The 21,682-nt window shown below is 39.1% G+C and overlaps 1 long non-coding RNA gene across 1 annotated transcript in view; it reads left to right on the top strand.

Moving 5' to 3' along the window:
* LOC116589152 overlaps positions 1-18,089 on the top strand; it is a 52,570-nt gene extending 34,481 nt beyond the window's left edge. Inside the window, exons 2-4 of the long non-coding RNA XR_004285213.1 lie at positions 1,453-1,534; positions 1,637-1,752; positions 17,681-18,089. This is a non-coding gene — a long non-coding RNA (uncharacterized LOC116589152). The remainder of the gene's footprint in view (positions 1-1,452; positions 1,535-1,636; positions 1,753-17,680) is intronic.
* Positions 18,090-21,682: the final 3,593 nt, after the last annotated feature.

Raw genomic sequence — 21,682 nt, 5'->3', positions numbered from 1 at the left:
TTGTTTTTTCTATTGTGTACTAAAAGAGGATCTTTAGTATCCCACTATGATTTTAGATTTGTGTTTTTCACTTTTGTTTTATGTATTTTGAAGAATGTTTTTATACTGATGTATCAATGTGTTGTGATTTCTTCCTGCTTGATTTGGCACTATCATGGTGAAGTGTCCCTCTATCTTTAGTAATGTTTTTTGTCTTAAAATATAACATCTGATATTAGTACAGATTTACCAACTTTCTTTTGATTGATGCTTATATTGTGTATCTTTTTCTATTCTTTTACTTCAAACTTAGGCTCTTCTGAGTAGCATATTTTTATTTTTGAGTCTAACAAAAATATTCTTTTACTAGGAACTTTTTGTTCATTTATATTTTATGTAACCGTGGATACATTACAGTATGTATTGGCTACCTTTTGTTTTTCCATTTGGCTTATTTATATTTCTATTTTGTTCTTCTTTTCTTACTTTCTTTTGAGGTAGTCAGTTTTTTTATTACTTAATTTTTCCTTCTATTAACTTGTTAGTTTTAAATTACCTTATTATTCTGTTAGTGATTATAATAGGCATTCTCAGCTTATTATAGTACTAATATAAATTACTACTTCTACTACTTTCCTGACATTGGTAGGAGTCTTTATGTTCCGTTTACTTCCAATCACTGTTGTGTTACCATTGCCATGCATTTCGAGTTCTGCATATAATTTGTTTCACTAGACATTAAGATTATTCTTTTATATGGTTAGCATTTGTTTAAATCTCCATGTATTTTTCCCATTATACTATTCTTTATTTCCTCCAATATTTCTATGTTTCCATCTGGAATCACTTTTTTAATCTGAAGGATTTGGTTCTATGTTCTTTAGTTTTTCCTTTAGTATAGTCTGTTTTAAACGAATTCTCTAACTCTGCCTTTGAAAACATATGTATTCCACCTTCATTTTTGAGGATGTTCCTACTGGATATAAATGATATGTTTTTACTGGATATGAATTAGTTCTTAATTTTTTTCAGTCCTTAAAAAGTATTATTTACTTACCTCTGGCTTTAATCACTACTGTTGAGATAGAGCTCTCAGTGTTACTGTTGTTCCTGTAAAGGTAATGTGCTTATTTTTCCTCTGGATATTTTTAAGACTTTGATTTTAAGCAATCTGACTACAATTTGCCTTGTTGAGGTTCTCTTTATGTTTATCCTGTTTTTCAGTTTTAAAATATCCACTTAATTTCTTTTTTGTAGATTTGATTTATCTATTAAAATTATCCACACTTTGATCTACTTTGTTCTTCCTGTTCTGTTTTCTTTAGCATAATAATCACAGTTTTGCTAAAGCCTTCATCTGCTAACTCCAATACATTGATCATCTGTGGGTCTATAGCTATTATATTATTTTTCTGTTGTTTATCAGCCAGTTTTATTTCTTTGCATGACTAATAACTTTTAATTTTTCTCCAGATATTGTGTACTAAAGGACCATTCTACAAGATGTTTTCTTACAACAGAGGATATTCCTTTTCTTCTCTGCTGGGCAAACAAGGTGAGGTTCTGAACAACTCGGTTCAATCAGAAATTGAGCTGGGGCCCTGTTGGGTTGAAATGTAGTGAGAATTATCTCTCTCTGGTTTAATTCTGCCCTTAGGGCATGGATATCTGATCTTCTGACTGAAAGCCTGAAGAGTCTCCATCTCCTCAGTACTGAAAGATCAAGGGATCGAATAGGCAGCTTCATATCCATGTGTCTTCACACTCTGGAAAGTGTCTTGAGGGGGAGAGTGGCTATGTATCACCGTCAATGTTATCCTAGAATTTTTTTTTGGTTCCCAAGCACACATGTCTGAGAGAGGTTTTATTCTGCCTTTTAGAATCTTCCATCTTAGATCCCCTGTCTTCCACATAACACCAGAACCAAGGAAAATTTCCATGGGAATCTGATGGTGCATTTAGGTCCCTGTGAGTTTTCATCCTGTCACACCAACTCTTCATGACTGCTGCAGCTTTTTGCTGGTTTTCATTCCACTAGAGTCTCTTTGCTTGGGTAAACCCAATGCTGAAGCTATGCTCATAGTTAACAAATGCCCCTAAGTTTTAAAAAAAAAAAAAAAAAAAAAGATGTCTGAATGATATCAATGTTCCTCAGAAACATTTTTTCTTTACTAAAAATTAGTATATCCAGTCCTTCTAGTTTCTGCAGTATCCTGGCATCTTTAAAAATACAATGTGTTTGTAATTGATCCAGATTTTCTTGCAGTGGAAAGATTAGCCTATATGCAAACTGAATGCAGAAGTCTTGCTTATTTAATTTTATATGTCTCTTCATGGTTTAGTTTGGAATCTCTAACAGGAAACTTTGTCACTACTATTATTTCTGATTCATTATTTGTCATACATTTTCAATAGGCATTTAACCAGAACATCTGAATATTGCAATCAAAATTCAATGTATAGTTATTAAATCATTATGGAACTGTTGCATCAATAGACAAATCAGTGGATCATAATGGAAAGTACAGAAACAAACCCAAAGAGACATCCATGTTTAGTATGTGATAAAACTAACCTTTTGTGTTTGTGAGAAAAAAATATTAAGCAATGTTGTTTTGACAACTAAAAAAATATTTAGGGGAAAAAATAAAGCTTTATCCAAGTCTTTTACCATATATCGAAATAAATTCCAGACTGATCACAGATTTAAGCATAAAAATTTTTATAATAAAATGGTTAAAATATTAAAAGAAAATTGGGAATTTAAAAAAATATAATCCTTTAGGGAAGACCTAAGTGTAAGTCAAAAGCCATATTGAATTCAAACCCTTAAAGGAAAATATTAACAAATTTGAAAATTTTTATATGGTAAAACCATAAGAACCCAAGTCTCATAATGAATAATAAGTTAAGAAAAAGCATTCATAGCTCACATGAGGCAAAGGGCTAATTCTCCTAATATATAAACTCCTATAAATCAGTATTACCAAGATCAACAACCAAATGGAAAAAAAGACAAAAGATATAAATAGTCACTGTAGATTCTTAGATGTATGAAAAGATGCTTATCTTCACTTGCAATAAAAAGAATGCAAATATAAATTTCATTGACATACAATTTTCAACTCTCAGGTCCACAAGGATCAAGCAGTTTACTTGCATACAGTCTGGTGAAGATGTCAAAAATAAGCACTTTTATTGTTTTGGCCAGTGCAAACTGGTACAATTTCTAGGGAAAGCAATTACCAAAATCATTTTCTCATTTAACCAATATTTATTATTATGAAACTATGTTATTGGGACTACGGATATTCCGAAAGACCTCATGGATTAAATCAGAAATCAATAATGACATGAGCATCTATAATAAAAGGTAATAATAATAAAATGTTAAAAGGTAAAAATATTAAAAAGTAAAAGGTAAGAATAATAAAATTAATTTAAAGAGAGGGCCATAATTGGATATCATGACAGCATCAGGAAAAATATTCCAGAAGAAATGACATTTAAGTTGAATTCTGAAAAGACGGAATTAGTTAAATATACAGATCACTTTCCTACCCTTCTCTTTCTTGCTGTGTATAGGAAGGACTCAAACTCTTCTTTTATAGCTTCAATGTAAATTCAGCCAATGAGAAGCACTGTGGGATTCTGGATAATGGGAGGAGAAAAAAGGCTTGGTATTTGTCCCTTCTTCCTTTTTCTTTCATTAGGGTCTCAAGCAATGGCTGCATCTTCTCAATGGCTCCAGTTCTCATAAGATATCCACTCTCTCCATGGCTCCAGCTTCTACTCTGAGTTTAGTGTCTATCTGACCTTGGGATCAAATAACACCATTCTCTCTCTTTATCCCTCCAGGCCAAAGAATGGTATCTATTTCCTGTTTTGGCAGTTGGCATTGTATCACCTCTTCTGCTTGCTTTCTCAGTTCTTCAGTCATCTATGTGACCAATGCCTTCTACTAAATTTCTTTCTGTCTAAACTACAGTGGTTTTCATTTTCCTGCGTGGACCTGGACTGATATATAAGATAAGCAAGGCTAGTGCTCCAGAAAGAGAGAATAGCATGTCCTAAAATATACAAGTCTAGCTAGAGGAGAAGAAATAAAGTAGCATGATAGAGGAAGGGGTAAGAAAAAGAAAGAGGGATGACTTACAATCAAGTGTTTTCAGGTGAGGAGATCCATTGATGAGCCTTATTTTCTGGAGGATCACCCTGGGGGGAGACTGAAAGTAGAGGTCCAGTGAGGACACTGCAGTAACAATCTGGGGCAATGAGAATGGGAGCCTGATCGAAGACAGTGGCAGTGGGAATAGGGAGTGAATGGACTGGAGAGATATGTAGGAATAAGGATGGGTAGAATTTGGTGGTTATTTGGATGGAAAGAGAGACAAAGGAATGAAGAATCACCACCTTTTTCTCCATTATTTCCTCATTTGATTGCATAGAGGATGTTACAGAATAGACATTTTTCCAGTACTTTCATCTGGGGGCTCTCCATTGAGTTCTTAGAACATGGCCCTAATAAAACAGGTGAAACATTGGGGTATTTCCACATGTATTTTCAAGCCTTTGATATCTGGGTTTGTGAGAGAGATTATCATACTAATTCAAGTCAGCCACCTGAATTAGGTTAGTGCTACTGTACCAGAGATAAATGAAGCCTCTCTTTGGTGTATTGGTTTATTGAGGTTGGTTATACAAAGGGATCCTTGTTCAATCCAGACAAATCCATAATAAGGAAAATGACAAAGGCTTTACTACAAAGCTCATTAAAAAAATTTATTGCTATGTGTTCAAACCAGTTTCTAATCATTTATTGAAATTATTCTGGGAAATTGGAGTAAACTGTAAAAAAAAAAATAAGAACACATAAGTAGATAAGAATTATTCACAGTCCAGCTAAGGAAGGAAAAGGGGCACTCTAAAGAGAATGGGCTATAAATCTTCATCAAGCTTCTAAAGTTTGAAAGTTGAAGGTCTCTTGTTTACAATTTGTCTCCCTTTTGCAATGAACTGTTGGAAAGAGAGTTTGGAAGGGTGAAGGAAGGACAGGGAGGAGTGGTCAGAAACCACAGAAATCCTGCTTTTCCACTGGAAATCACCATCTTGAGGGCCTTTGAAGGTCCATTCCTATTTCTGCAACGACAGTGCAGTGGGGCACTGAAGAAGTCAACTCTGGGATCAAGCAAACTGAGTTCAAATCCTGATTTCACAATTTGGTGGTCCTGTCAGTACTACTACTCATGGAACAGGTGACTTAATGTCTCTGTGCCCCAGTGTCATCATCTATAAAATGGGTTATTAATGGAAAGATTAGAAAACAATTCCATTTACAATAGCATCAAGAAGAATAAAACACAGAAGAATAAACTTAACCAAGGATGAAGAAAAGACTTGTACACTAAAAACTATAAAACATTGTTGAAAGAAATTAAAGACACAAATAAATGGAAGGATATACTGTGTTCATGGATCAGAAGACATAATGATATTAAGATGACCCACAAATTCAATGTTATTCCCATCAAAATCCTACTGGCATTTTTCGCAGAAATAGAAAAATTTATCCTAAAACTCTTATGGACTCTCCGGGGACCCCAAATAGCCAAAACAATTTTGAAAAAGAATGAAGTTGGAGGTCTCACACTTCTTAATTTCAAAACTTAACCCCAGAGCTACAGTAATCAAAAGAGCATGGTAGTGGCATAAAGACAGACATTTAAAGCAATGGAATCAAGTAGAAAGCCTAAAAATAATCCCTGGAATATAAGGCCAAATGATTTTTGACAAGGGTGCCAAGACCATTCAATGGGGAAAAGAAATCTCTTCAACAACTGATACTGAGAAAACTGGATATCCACATGCACAAGAATGAAATTGGACCCTTACCTCACACCACATACAAAAACTGATTCAAAATGGATGAAACACCTAAATGTAGAGGCTAAAACTATAAAACTGTTAGAAGAATAGTGAGATTAAATGCATGTGAAGCTCTTTGAGCCATGCCTGGAACTGGGTAAATGATACAACCTTTGCCTGGGTCATGCATGGATGGCTCCATGAGGCAAAGAGTGGGCTAGTTTTCAGCAGTTCAGCAGAGGGAGGGTTTATTCTCTACACTCCTTAAAAACAAAGCCAAGCCCCACATCGGGGCTCTCTGCTCAGCAGGGGAGGCTGCTTCCTCCCTCTCTCTCTGCCTGCCTCTCTGCCTACTTGTGATCTCTGTCTGTCAAATAAATGAAATGTTTAAAAACAAAACAAAACAAAGCCAAATAATTGGGAGAAAAAAGTGGAGAAGTCTAAAGACAGTTGAAATCACAACTCCAGTAATTAAATCAAATTCTCTAGTTTGGTGTTAGTGGCAGGATGCCCCTCGACAACATCTGAGAAGATTCTAGTGAAGGGAAAGTTGCTACTCACAAGACAATTCACTACCTGTTTTAGACTCTAGTTTCTTGTCTATGTTTCCTTCTGGTTACCTGTCTCTTTAAACTATCTATTGTGTGGTATAGTTCCACTCTCTCTCAAGACCATTTTAACACGAATTTGAAGATATTTATCATGAATCTTTTGACAAACATCTTCCCAGCCACAGACAGAAGTAGATGGACTTAGCTAGAGGCAGATCACTATGTGAAAAAGATACTAATAAAGAAACACCTGGAACGCCTGGGTGGCTCAGTAGGTTAAGCCTCTGCCTTCAGCTCAAGTCATGATCTCAGGGTCCTGGGATCAAGCCCCGCATCAGGCTCTCTGCTCAGGCTCTCTGCCTGCCTCTCTATCTGCTTGTAATCTCTGTCTGTCAAATAAATAAATAAAATCTTTAAAAAAATTAAAAAAGAAGCTAACCCCCAATAAACCTACTTTCTTGAAGGCACAAGGTAAATAATGCACTCTGTATATTTCATACAATACGGTGTATTGTATGAATTTGTGATTGCCTGGTGAATAAATGAGTGCATGAAGACCATCTGGCATGAGGGGCCTAGAGCCATACATAACAATCAATCATTTTCATTTCAAGTGTAGTAGAGGACATTAAGTAAGACAGGTCTTCATATCTTTGTTTAAATGTTCAAAGGATTATTGTTGGAAAGACATTTTCATTTTTAAACTTATAAATAAAACCATTCCTATAAAGGATGTAAAATGGCCAGAAAAAGAATTGATCTTACATATATTGCTTAAGAGGTGAGAACTATGATAGATGTGTAGAAGATAGAGTGATACAGACATAGGCTTAAATTAAGGAAGACATGTTTTAAAATTAAATCCAACAAAGAAAAACTTTCCCCAAAGTTCTGAGCTCTTTGTTCTTCACCAGGCCTAGAGGATGTTCTCTACTTAGGTGAGACCCATCCAATTGGTATCCAGGGCTGAGATCCTATGATTTCTATAATCTCTCAAGGCAGCTTCTTCAGCTTTGCTAGCAATGTGCGATGTATGCTGATCACATGCTTGTTCTCCAAAGATTTTCCTGGAGCCCACAACAGAATGAATTTCATTCTCTTCTCATAGAATTTAGAACTGAATGGCTGAAGGACAAACAGAGAAACTTCCCTTGGAATACACGTACTCCTACTGATTTATATCTTTTGCTGTAGAGGCCTCTAGAGGCTGTAATTACACAAAATATTTCAGTTCCATGCATTTTAGAGACATTCAGACCTTGGAAATGTGCACGAGAGATGGACAATCCTACCAAAAGTTTCCTTTTCCACATGGGGATCAGACTAAATAATACTGTGGCACTGATTCAGGCAGTATCACGAGACTCATAGATGGAATGTGTCCTGTGTCCTGTCCCTAAATACTACTTCAGCTCCTTCTGGGCATTTCCCTGTTTATTTTTCTATAATGTAGAAAGGTAGCGTCACTAACAAACACTCACCAGCATACACAGCCCATGGGCATTCTCAGTATGAAGGAAAAGGTCAATGGTAACAGTCAATTTTTTCAAAATGAAAAACTAAATAAACACTAAAGGCAAATACAAAAATTCATTACCCTTAGAATCTGTATGCTTGAAAAAGGCTGAGATTCTGTAGTGCCCCATTCAGAAAGATTAAAGAAAACATAATACATAAATCTTTTGTGTCATGAATTTAGGAAGAGGGAAACTGTGTCACTGAGTAGACCGGCTTCCATTGGGTAGAGAGATGACTTGGTCCTATTCCTCTATCCCGTTGCTGAACAACTTCAGGTGAATAATTAGTTCTTTTGTGCCTTAGTTCTCTCAAGAGTAATAGCCCTCTCCTCCCATTTTGTGAGACTGGATAAATTTTGTATCTCTTAATCCTATCAAATAACTTTACTTCGACTTTCCACGGTCCTTTATATGGGGGCACCCACAGCCTTGGTACTATCTCTAACCACTGCACCATCCATGAGAAAGCAATACAAATTTCTATTTTTCACAAGTTAAATCTGAAATGAGGAGTTACATGTGATTATCAGTCTACTTGCCATCTTAAGCCCAGATTTGGCAAGGATGAGACACTGCCTATGGTGAATTAAGGCCTCTGATATGATCTTAGTTTAGTAATGAACCAGCCCCAAGGTCACTTCAGTTTCTGAGATGTTTATGGTATTTCTCTGTTGATTATTCAACTCGGTGCTATCTTAGTGAGCTGCAGTGACCTGAAAAGATAATACTGTCAAACTGATGATTTAGCGTTTTGAAGGTATTCACTAAGCAATGCAAGAGGTTGTCCTAGTGTTTTTCCTCAAGCTCTGTTTTTAGGAATGGCTCTTGAGTTTCTTGAGATTGCCCATACTTTTTTAGTCAAAGTTCTTTCTTTTTTTTTTTTTTTTTTAAGAGCCAGATAAGACATGCTCAAAGATACTCTCTTCTATTTCACAGAAAAGGCTGGACTATTCTCACTTCTTCTTGTCTCACCTGAAATAGAAAAACAGGTGAAATTGTCCAGGCACCCCTGTTGTCATTCATTCAACAAGCATTTATCAGCTGCTTTTTCTGTGTTAGACATCCACTAAATGCTGAATATAATTTGTCTAGAACAAAATGGAGGTGGCTCCTGGCTTCTTGGCACTTGCACTAGTGTCAGAAGAACCCTTGAGAAAACAAGAAATAGAGATTTATAGAGAAAGAAGGTAGAGATTACTCTCTATTGGGTGGTCAGGGGAAACCTGAAGGACCAAAAGATGAGAAAGCATTTTTCTGGGGATTTCCAGAGAGGTGATTTCAGAGAAAAAGGAAGAGCCTATGTGAAGACTCAAGGGCAGGAAAGTTTGACACATCAAGGGATAAAGGAACTTTATTTCTTGCTACTCAAAGTGTGGTCTGCAGACGAGCAGCATCAGTATTTCCGAGGAACTTTAAGAAAATGTAGAAGCCCAGGCCCTACCCTGGCCTACTGAATCAAATTCTGCATTTTTAACAAAATGTCCCGGGGTCTCATTTTCATATTAAAGCTGAAGAGCACTGTCAAAAACACTGGTTCCAACCCTGACTGCACATTGGAATTGGCTAGGAGCTTTTTTCTTTTTCTTTTATTTATCTATTTGAGAGAGAAAGAGAGAGAGAGCATGGGGTGAGGGGTGGGGAGCAGAAGGAGAGTGAGAAGCAGACAGGGACTTGATCCCAGGGCCCCTCGGATCATGACCTAAGCCAAAAGCAGATGCTTAACCTACTGAGCCACACAGGTGTCCCAAAAATCTGCTAGGAGCTTCAAAAAATTCTGCTGTCTTGATTTGATTTATTTGATATGGGCTCAACATAAGCATCAGTATTATTTTTAAGCTCGTCAGGAGATTCTGAAATGTGGCAAAATTTTAGAATCACTTCTGTGATTCTCAAAGTACAGCACCTGCCACATAGTAGGCACTTGATAAATATTCATGAATCAAATGCTTGGCTCTCTAGCTTTCCCAGAGATCCCCACAAAGTGGCTGTAGGCAGACACAAATGTTACCCTGCTCTTAGTGTTTCAGAAGGGCTACTCTTCCCAGCAAGATGAAGCCAAAAGCTGCACCATTTGGAAGAACGAGTTCAGGAATGACTATCCCAGGGAGTCATCGAATTCTTCCACATGCAGAAGAACTGTTAATTTGAACATCTTTGTCAGTTTGTTGGGGTCTTAAGAGAACATCTCTATAATGCCCGGGCACAGGTGAGGAAATGTGATCTTGAGTTGAATTCAGTATAAAGACAGCATGATTTTCAGATTTCCTGCAGAACTGGGGAGAGCCCACACCAGGGAGGAAAAAAAAAATCTTCAGGGCAGTCTGGTAACATTCTTGACTAATGAGCTTGGAACAGAATGTCCCTACGCTGGCATTATCAGGAAAGACTCAAGGGAGGGGAGGTGTGAAGAGGGTACAGAATGTAATCAAGGGAAGGATATGCATGATCCAGAGCTGTGGGGAAGCCCCCTGGGTACTTTTTGCACCTGTGCATGGTAAGAAATATGCAGCCAACAATGCTTACATTAGAGAGCACAATGCAACCCCCAAGTCAAGGACAATTTAGTGACCAGAGCACAGTCAGCTTCCCATTGCCCTAGAGTGGCCCAGGAGCCAGAGAGAATTGAGAATGCACAGAGCAACCCCTGCACTCACCACAGGAGGTTACAAAAGATTTTCAAGAGAAAAAAGCTCATTATTTCCTCCTTGTTGGGGCAGCAAAGTTTTAAGAGCTATTCTGGAGCCTTGCTGTTTCAGGTAAAGGACAATCATGGAAGTTGGGTAATAACGTAAGTTGACATGGAGGAAGGGACGAAAAAGGAAATTTGGGTGACACAAATCTATCTGTAAGAAAAAAAAATTTCCATTCTGAATGTAAAAGAAAAAAGCAAGGTCCTGACATAGAAGAGATACCCCAAATCCCAGAAAGAGCTGCATTAACGCTTTCAGGCTGTTCAACAAACTACTGAGTCAGCAGAGCAAACACATTTCCAGTTGTGGGTTGCCCATTCCAAGGCAGAGGTACTAAATAAGGTCACTATATTTTAAGGGTCATAAGAAGGCATAGGTAAACTTGGGGTCCAAGTGGGGTCCAAGTGAAGGCAAGGAATTATACGGGTGAAAGATTATGGGAATATCAGTCACTTCTCCAGAAATGAAAGCCTTTGATAAGAGGAATATGAAAACCCAACACGAACAGAATAATACCAGGGGATATGGCATAGTCCTTGGGAGTAAATGATTTCTTATTATGCAAATAATTCATATCCAGGGTACTTGTTCTGTGAGTTTCCTAAGGAACTGGCGCATCTAGTCTTTCCAGTGGCTATGTACTTGCGGTGCCAAATCATGAGTACAATCTGGTGAGGAGCAGCTCTTGGCCTATTCCACACCTGCACCCGGGGAGCTAAAAGGGACCAAAGAAAAACACACCAATGTGCTGCCTGGTCTTCCCTTAAACTCATAACCACAGTGGACAATGGACCTTACCACCATCGGGCAGGCATTCTGTGTGTGCAGACCCCATTACCTCTCCCGCTGTCCTCAAGGACTACTGCCCACCTTCTCTCCCCTGAAAATTCCAATTTCTCCCCTTGACTGTCTCCTGATAGAGCTGATACCTACCTTGTTTCCTATGTCACTTTTTTTTTTAAGTAGCAATTAGATGAGAAATTCCCCATTCTCCCTCTTGTCACATCTACCCAGCATCTGTGCCATCCATGTATTTCTGCTTTCTCTCCTTTCTTTATGGTGAAGTTGTCATTGCTGCCAGCCAAGGTCAGTTGCAACACTGGTGCATTAGAGCTCATCCTCTCTTGTTATCCCAAGGAGGGAACTGCCCCCCATCTCTCTCTCATCATCTCGTCTCAATTTCCATGAGTATGCACGTGCTGTAACATCATCCATTTTTTTTTAAAGATTTTGTTTATTTATTTATTTGACAGACAGAGATCACAAGTAGGCAGAGAGGCAGGCAGAGAGAGAGGAGAAAGCAGGCTCCCTGCCGAGCAGAGAGCCCGATGTGGGGCTCGATCCCAGGATTCTGGGATCATGACCTGAGCTGAAGGCAGAGGCTTTAACCCACTGAGCCACTCAGGCGCCCCACATCATCCATTTTTTTTTTAATTTTATATTTTTTATAAACATATATTTTTATCCCCAGGGGTACAGGTCTGTGAATCACCAGGTTTACACACTTCACAGCACTCACCAAAGCACATACCCACCCCAATGTCCATAATCCCACCCCCTTCTCCCAACCTCCCTCCCCCCAGCAACCCTCAGTTTGTTTTGTGAGATTAAGAGTCACTTATGGTTTGTCTCCCTCCCAATTCCATCTTGTTTCATTGATTCTTCTTCTACCCACTTAAGCCCCCATGTTGCATCACCACTTCCTCATATCAGGGAACTATGCAGCCATCAAAAGAAATGAAATCTTGCCATTTGCGACAATATGGATGGAACTAGAGCGTATCATGCTTAGCGAAATAAGTCCAGCGGAGAAACACATCATCCATTTTTTAACTTCTCTTGCCCACCCCCCTCTCCCTTCATGAGTACCTAGTTTCTCTGCTTCTCTTTAGAGCAAAACTCCTCAAAGAATTTTTAAAAGATCTGTTCCTGCATATCTTGAACACCTAGGACAGAATCTAGACCACAGTAGGTGCTCAAACCTTTGTCAAATGAGGGAATGAATGAATATGTGAACTATAGCCAATGTTGTCATCAATGCAGTGGAAAAACATCAAACTAGTCAAATCAGCTCTCACTCTCAAAATGGTTGTGCACCTGAACATACATAGTTCTGCAAAACTAAGAGTCTACTGTGTGCTGAGCACTGTGCTATATACTTTTATGGGAAGATGGTAACCGTCTTTTATTCTTCCTTCAAGAAACCTAAAGAACAACAGGAAAAGTAGTATGCAAATATATAGGGAGAAACCAGATAATACATTAAAAAAAAATCATAACAATTCACACATGGGAAGATTTTGAGACATAAACATTTATACAGGTCCTGCTGTATTGTATTTTTAACTAACACTTATTTGGCTCTTACCATATGCCAGACACAATATGCCAATATGAGTGCTTCACAGGTATAAACTTATTTATTTATAAGGCTTTTATTTATTTATTTGACAGAGAGGGAGAGATCACAAGTAGGCAGAGAGATGATGAGAGAGGAGGAAGCAGGCTCCCTGCTGAGCAGATAGCCCAATGCTGGGCTCCATCCCAGGACCCTGAGAACATGACCTGAGCCCAACGCAGAGGCTTAACCACTGAGCCACCCAGGCGCCCTGATAAGTATTATTTTAAATCCCATTTTGTAGAAGAGAAACTAAGTCACAGAAGGTCAAGTAAGTGACTCAAGATAACACAGCATAAAAATACTGTAATTAGATGAATAATAAAGTTACCAATGTACCAAGGAATAGGCAGGTGTCAGTTTGTTGGAGTCTTGAAAGAACATCTCTTACTGTTCACTTGTTTCTTCTATTAATGATCACCTGTCGATCATCAGAGCACACCGGTTGTTTATTGCCTACTCAAGATGGGGTACTATAGGAAATGTTTCCTAATAGAGTATTATACTTTTGAATATGGTCTCTACCTTCCAGAAAAGGTCACAACTAGGGTGTTAGGCCCTTAGACCGCTGTTTCTTAAACTTAAATATGAATAGAAATCAACTGGGGATCTTTTTAAAATGCAGATTCTGATTCTGTAGGTCTGGGAGGGGCCAGAGACTCTATGTCTCACAACTCCCAGGAGGTGTGAACTTTGCTGGTCCAGACTTGTTAATCTGAGTAGTAAAGAAATTGGACAAATTAGTGCCTATACATGATTGAAAATAAAATTGACCAATCTGTAACTGACAAGTAGAGAAGTCAATCCCAAAGGACTGAAGTTGAGAGACAGGGAAATCTTAGCTTCTTCTCCCCATTTTGACCATACATCACGGGAAAAGTCAAGATTCTTGAAAAATCTCCTTTCAAGTGAACAATGGTTGCCAATCTCAATGTCATTCATAGTTTCCTAAAAAATATTACTCAGAGATGAAATTGGCTTAATACCCAGGCCTTTAACTTATCTATTGTTCCCACTGGACCAACAGCTAGCTCTTAAAATACCTTTTCAGTTTATCTTTAACCCAGAAGCATGGGTCTTTTCCTGGTCTTTGGCTGGCTCCCTGCTTCCTCAGCCTAAACAGAAGCCTACCCTGCTGTGGTCACTTTTCCTGCCTGCTGCTAAAGGAATTTTAGGGAAACAAAAGCACGGAGCACGCACCCCACCCCCCTCCCTTTATCCCCCATCCAAGAGGCTTTTCTGCTTTGAGATTCTGCTCATGAACACCACAGGTGAAGTTGCCCTAGGAGCAGAGCACCGTCTTTCCTACTTAACAGGCATGGTGAGGTTAGAAGGTTAAGGTATTCTGCCCTTCAGAGCATCTTATAAAGATTAACAGATCTGGACAATGAGCCTCTGGCAGACATCTACAGTTACAGGGGAAAGCTGCCCTAGGCAGTCAGGGGACTGGCATTTCTACAGACAGGAGGAAGTTTCAAGCACAAATTGGACAATATCTCAAAATCTTTGTGTGTATAATGCATGTGCACAGATACATGTATGTATATGTATAAAAGGTATAAATATAATGCATTATATAAAACATAATATGTGCTTTATATATGTATTTTATATGTAACATTTTATATTTATATATAAATATATACCGTTATGAGCTGTATATTATGTAGCTCCAGGATTCATATCTTGAGGTCCTAACCCTCAATACCTCAGAATGTACCTGTATTTGAAGAGAGTATATTTAAAGAGATTATTAAGTTAAAATGAAACCACAAGGATGGATCCCAACACACTATGACTTGTGTTCTTATAAGAAGAGATTAGGACACAGTCAATGCACAGAGGGGAGACTGTATGGGAACACGGGAGAAGGCAGCCATCTGTAAAACAAAGAGAGAGCTCTCAGAAGAAACCAATTCTGCTGAAGGTTTGATCTCAGACTTGTAGCCTCCAAGAATTGTGAAAAAATAAATTTTTGTTGTGTAAGCCGTCCACTCTGTGGTATTTTGTTAGGGCAGCCCTAGTAACCAATACATAACACTCACACATGCATGTGTACGCGTACACGCACACACGCACACACACACATACACACACATGGTGGCCACAAAGTCTGGAAAAGCAGACAAACACATTGTAAAAGATTTACTGTTATCACACTACAGTAAAGGATAAAAGGATATTATTTTAGAGTCAAGACTTTATGGCCATCCTGTATAGGTAGAAACACACACAAACATTTTGCCCTCTCCCTGCACTGGGAGAGAGAAAGGGATATAAAGCAAATATAAAATGGACAGATAAGGCTGACACAGGGCTTCAGAATGCTCCTACATAGTTTTCTGCCAGATGTGGGAGTGGAGAATAATGTCTCTAGAGTTATTTTCCTCTGACAGCCATTGGGTTCGCTCTGACTTTGTCCCACCAAGTGGCCCGAACACATGCCTCCACCTGGCCTTGAACGAGACACCCTTCATGTTGCTTTGGACTTCTTTGTATTTGTGAATGTTCTTCCCAGACACTCTTCAATGAAGTCTCAGACTGGGGGAGAGTTGTGCCTGTCTCATGATGGTTGATCATTACTAAGAATTTGTAGATTCTCTGACCATCATTACGCACAGAAACTAAAATGTAAAAGTGAAAACGAAACCCTCTGAGAAATGAGAAGGAAGAGTCACTGAGAGGAAGAAAACCAGCTTCACTGATCCAGCTCTTGAAAGTATGTGGCTGTGGGGGGCGGAAACATGGGGGAGGAAAAGTTCCTTTCTTCTGCCACAGCAGTGATTATAAAAATAGTGGTGTCACTGCTTCATTAAATGAGGAAGTCCAAAAATAAGTATTATTGACAGAGTTAACAACTTACCAGAACATCTCAGGTCACTGGAAGGGAAGGGAAGGGAGGGGAACTCGGGTATTTAAAGAACACGTTATGTATGCCTGGAGCCTTCTATAGATTAGCTCGGGTGAGTTGTTGCCATAATCATGTAAAGTAGATTTCATTATCCCTGATAGAAAGAGCTAAGAGACAATAAGTCAGATGTTGCTCATTGAAATACCAATCCCTTTCTCTCTTGCTATCTTTCTCTGTGGAAGATGGAAAAGGTGAACATGGACATCTCTACTTTCCCTGCAGCTAGGGGTAAGCTGCCTATATGACAAAATTCCAGGCAATGATATGGAAGCATCTGCGAAGATTCCCAGGGTAGACTTCAAGTCTAAATGCAGAGACTTACATAACCAACTGCCTATTCAGCATCTTTAGCCAGTGAGCTGATAAGACTCTCAGTCCAACTGGTCCGACTCATCCTCTTGGCCTTTCCAGTGTCTCTGCCTGCTCCATGTTCACCATCTAACTAAATGTCAACCCTAGTGTCCCCAGTGTGCAAGTCTGCCAGCTTAGTCATCACTGCTTCCTCTTCCTCTCACGGTCCGTCCATATCCAGTCAATCCACAGATTCTGCAACTCTAGGCTTCTCCTTACCTCTGCTGCTGCTGTCCTGCTCCAAATCACCAGCAACTCTTGGCTTTGAAGCCTCCTAATGGGATGCCATGCTTCCATCTTGCCGCTTCCTTCCATGTAGTCGCAATACAGTGTCCACAGTGGCTCTGTTAATATGTAAATTGTGTTCTTCCCTCAGCTCACAATGGTCCCATGGCTTCTCATCTCCCTCAGAATAGAAGCCAAAGTCATCACAGAGCCCCAGAAGTCCCCACCACGTGACCTGGCCTCCTGACCTGTTTTTCCTCGAGTCTCCCCCTCTCTCCTGGTTCACTCTACTCCAGCTACATAGATCTGGCATTAGAACATTGCACTGGATAGATTCCCCTCCCCTGGAAAATTTTTCCATAATTTATTTTCATAGTTTAACACTACCTTATCTTTCTGCAAATATTACCCACTCAATGACATCTTTTTTGATCCACCTCACTAAAAATGCAATTTCTCCTTACTGCCACCACATGGAGTATCCTTCCCTTTCCTTGACTTTATTTTGTCCATAGCATCTCCTACCATCTACTACTACATATTTTACTTATCTTGTTTATCCTCCATCACCCCCTCCATCTCCACTAGGATGTCAGCTTCATTTGGACAAAAAGTTGTTCTATTTTGTTAACTATGGGAACACCTAGAATAATACCTGATCTGAAGTAACTGCTCAATAAATATGTGATTAATTAATGAGTTCATTGTTGCTAGGGAATTTAGAAGATGTCATTTCCTCCCTTATATAAGGGATAGGCATCCCTTGAGAAGTCATTTGCTATCTTTAAAACTGCTGAGAATATTTCTGTTGAAAATCAGCTGATAGCCTTAAAATGATGCTGAGAATAAAAGAGCAAAAGATGGAAAAGTCTTATGTCATGCTGAGTCCCTGAAGCATCACCTGCAATCTTATCTCTAGACATAATGTGAGGAAATAGCACCTTATCCACGCAAACCAGGTATCCACAAACTATGCTCCACAGTCCAACAGTCCTCCTGCTTGTTTTTGTAAATAAAGTTTTATTGGAACACCTCCAAATTAACATAATGTCTATGGCTTCTCTTAACTGCAAAAGAGTTGTATGCCACAAAGCTTGTAAGATTTACTATCTTCTCTCTCTCTTTCTTTTTTTAATCTTCTCAACTCTTGATTTAACCAAACATTAATTGAATTTTCTTTTTTATTTTTCCAGTGAAATCGACTGTGGTAGTCATGGGCTACTTGGATGTCATGCTGTGGAAATGGCATAAGTGAACAGCAACCCCAGATCCATGCTACCCTCTGGATCCGTGACCACATTCTCAGAAGCCACACTTCAGGTAAATTGCTATTCTGTAATGGCTAAGCATAGATGCCAAGGCTTCCTCCATAAGATGCAGGCTTCCTCCAGTGAGTGACTTTGGCTCAAAGACTCCCATCAACTCGGCTAAAACTTTCTTGCAACTGCACTGGAATCTCAGATTCTCCCTATCCAACCCTCCTCCCTTCCCTTTCTGCTTCCCAGGAATCAGACCTGCATCATGGTCTGAGGCATCTTCCTACATATTCCTTCTTCCTCCTTCCTTACCCTTCACAGGTGTTTTCTTCAATAAATCTGTCACGTCTAGTCTTATTTTGCATTTTGATTCTCAAAGGATCCCAATGAACCTAAGTATTCTTGACCAAATGCTTCTGTTACTCTGAATTCTTGACGTTAGGCATGAAGAGCTGATAAGAAGGGATTTTTAGATTTGAACCAGCATCTGCCTGATTCAAAACTTCATACTTTCTTAACACTGTTCTAGTATTGTTATTCCCCTAGACACTTTTTTTGTTGCTGGTTTTTAGAAGATTTTATTTATTTATTTATTTATTTAGAGCAGAGGGAGGGCCTGAGGCAGAGGGAGAGAGAGAATCTCAAGCAGACTCCACGCTGAGTGTGGAACCCTGACACAGGGTTTGATCTCACAACCCTGAGATCATGACATGAACCAAAATCAAGAGTCAGACTCTTAACTAACTGAGCCACCCAGGTGCCCCTTGAAAACACTTTTTTTTTCCCCTTTCCTCCTTATATTCATTCATTCAGTAAGGAATCCATAAAAACTTTATAGTCATGAACTGTGTTTTATTCACATGTATACTCTAACACCTAGCAGCACTTGTTAAACAGTTGGCAACTTTATGTAATTGGTTGGATGAATGAATGAATGGATGAACAAACATTTATTGAATATCTGTGAAGCAACACTTCCTCTAAGTCAGAAAGGAAAGATGACAACAGGTGTTGACAAGGATGCAGAGAAAGAAAAATCCTTGTGCTCCGTTGGTGGGAATGCAAGCTGGTGCAGCCACTCTGGAAAACAGTATGGAGGTTTAGAAAATTGAAAATAGAGCTACCCTATGCCCCAGTAACTTCATGACCCAGGATTTACCCAAAGAAGATCAAAACCCTAATTTGAAAGGATACATGCCAGTAAATATACCCAGTGTATTTATAGTATAGTATATACATGCCAGTAAATATACCCAGTATATTTACAGCAGTATTATTTGCAATAACCAAATTATGGAAGCAACCCAAATGTCCACTGATAGATGAATGGATAAAGAAGAGGTGGTACACACACACACATGCACACATGTACACACACACACACATACACATACACACACATTGGAATATTACTCAGTCATTAAAAAAAAAAAAGAATGAAATCTTGGGGCATCTGGGTCACTCAGTCAGTTAAAGCATCTGACTCAGTTTCAGCTCAGATCATGATCTCAAGGTCCTGGGATTTAACCCCCCATCCGGCTCCATGCACAGCACAGAGTCTGCTTGTCCCTCTCCTTCTGCTCCTCCCTCTGCTCTCCTTCTCAAATAAATATATAAATAAAATCTTAAAAAAAAAAAAAGAATGAAATCTTGCCATTTGCCACAACCTGGATGGGGCTAGAAAATATAATGCTCAGTGAAATAAGCCTGAGAAAGACAAATACCCTATAATTTAACTCACATGTGGAATTTAAGAAATCAAACAAACCAACAAATGAAAAAAGACAAACCACAAAGCAGACTCTTTAAGAGAGAACAAACTGGTGGTTCCCAGAGGGGCAGTGGATGGGAGGTGGATGAAACAGATGAAGGGAATTAAGAGGGCACTTTATATGATGAACACTGAGTCACGTATAGAGTTGTTGAATCTCTAGACTGTACACCTGAAACTAGGATAATACTGTATGTTAACTACACTGAAATTAAAATTTTTAAAAATTTACTAAGAAAAACAAAGGAAGGATGAGAGCATCTGGAAAAATCCCCGTGCTGTCCTCCCCATGCCAGATTGCAGCTGAATTCAGTGCTACTCGGCATCAGGGCTCCACCATACCTTATTTCCTACATTTGCCAGCCCTGAAGACAAGCTAGATCTGATCTAAACCAATCTCTCATCTAACATGCACTAACCACACTGACACAGTCTAATAGAGGAATCTTTCTTTCATGTTTGAATGTACTCTGTACTCTTGTTAAAAACATAATGATCCCCTCGCAAAAATGTACATCACTATCCAAATGAAAGTGATAAAATGGAGAAAAGAGCATCATCACATGTGAAGGCAGAAATGGCCTTGATTACCTCAAAGGAAGGCACAGATAAAAAGCTGTAGGGAGATGAGCTATTTTCAACTCATCTGATTGATGGATTTCTGAGAAAGTCTTTCGCATTTGCTTCTAGATGCTGATCTCACTAACGAATTAAAAACAGACATTGTAGTCAATGTCTTAAGCAACTGCTTGAAGATTTCAAGTTATCGTTATAGAGTTGGGAAGTCATTTTCGTTGGGCAGCTCATTTATTGCTGGAAGTTTTAAGTTAGCTTGTGAAGATCTCATTAATGCTCTTTCTCAGATGTTTCAAGATACATCAGCTTCTACATTAGTCTTTTTCTTACTAATTCCCACCTCATTTTTCTGGTTTCTCGAGTTACTGTGTTTTAATGTGGAGGTGTGCCAGAGTGATGGCACAAAGTGTGTTATGTCAAATGTATTAACTGAGCCGACAGAATCTATCAGTGGGGGCTGGGGGAGGGGGAGGCTGGTGAGAAGCGAAGTGAGAACTAAGACCTGGGAGAGCCATTGACATTGTTTATTCCCATCAAGAAGAATTTTAAAGAGTGAATTCCACCTTCCTAGATTCCTTCTAATGTTTCCAGTCAGTGGGGTTGCTCTAATGAGTTCAAATTGAGATTAAAGCCATAGCTACAATTTTTATTTCAAAAGCTTTTGCCAATAATGATGTCTCCCTTTGGGGGAGATGAAGTGGAACAAACTAGAGGTTAAGAATCAAAGCACTTGGATGGGATTCCTGGCTCTGACCACTCAGTCCTTTGTAACCTTGAGCCAGTGGTTCTTCTCAGGCATGGATACACTCCACAAGCTCTTCCGATAATTGAGACGTGTACCCAGGAGCACTGCTTGAGGCAAATCACTTAAACTTTGTGAAATCCCATTTCCTTAACGCTCTGAAGAAGACATGGGATTCACTAGGGATTAGGAATTCTTCTTGCACATTAAAAATGGCACCTTTTTAAAAATAGTGGTACAGGAGGTCCATCCAAGGCCAACTGAATCAGAGTCTCAGAAGGCGGGGTCCAGGCACTGGGGTTTTGTTAAGAATGCTCAGGTGGTCCTAATGTGCTGCCAGAGTTCAGAAACGTTGCCCTGATCTTCAGGTTCAGTACTAATCCTCCAGCATGTGAGAACATTGACTCCCTCCAAGGCTCCCATGGAATGCAACAAGAACCCATTTGGGTGGCTCTGCACTTTATGGCCAAAAAACATCTCCAGCTTGTGTCCTTGGGATCCAGGCAGGACTGATCTGGGAGTGTTTTTATGGGAATAAGAGGTCACACCAGCAGTCAGGTGTTTCACTTTGCTTTCCTTCTCACCGTTTTTCTTTAAGCATACACAGACACACAAGACCTTTTTTATGGAGTTATGAAATAGGGACAGCTTGATGCATTTTTATCTATGTATACACCTGTGTAGCCATCACGCAGACCAAGATATAGAATACTTCCAGAATACCCCTGAAGACTGGCCCTACTATTTCGAGAGGATGTAGAAAGTCTGCAGAATCTGGCAGATGGGCTGTGTTCACCACCTGCCATGGTATTCTCCACCTACATCATTGTGTCATGAAATACATCATTAG

Source organism: Mustela erminea, chromosome 4 (genome assembly GCF_009829155.1).
Source record: "Mustela erminea isolate mMusErm1 chromosome 4, mMusErm1.Pri, whole genome shotgun sequence".
Classification (NCBI taxonomy): Eukaryota; Metazoa; Chordata; class Mammalia; order Carnivora; family Mustelidae; genus Mustela; species Mustela erminea.
Note: the sequence above shows the minus strand (reverse complement) of the source record. Positions and strands in the feature narration are given on the sequence as shown.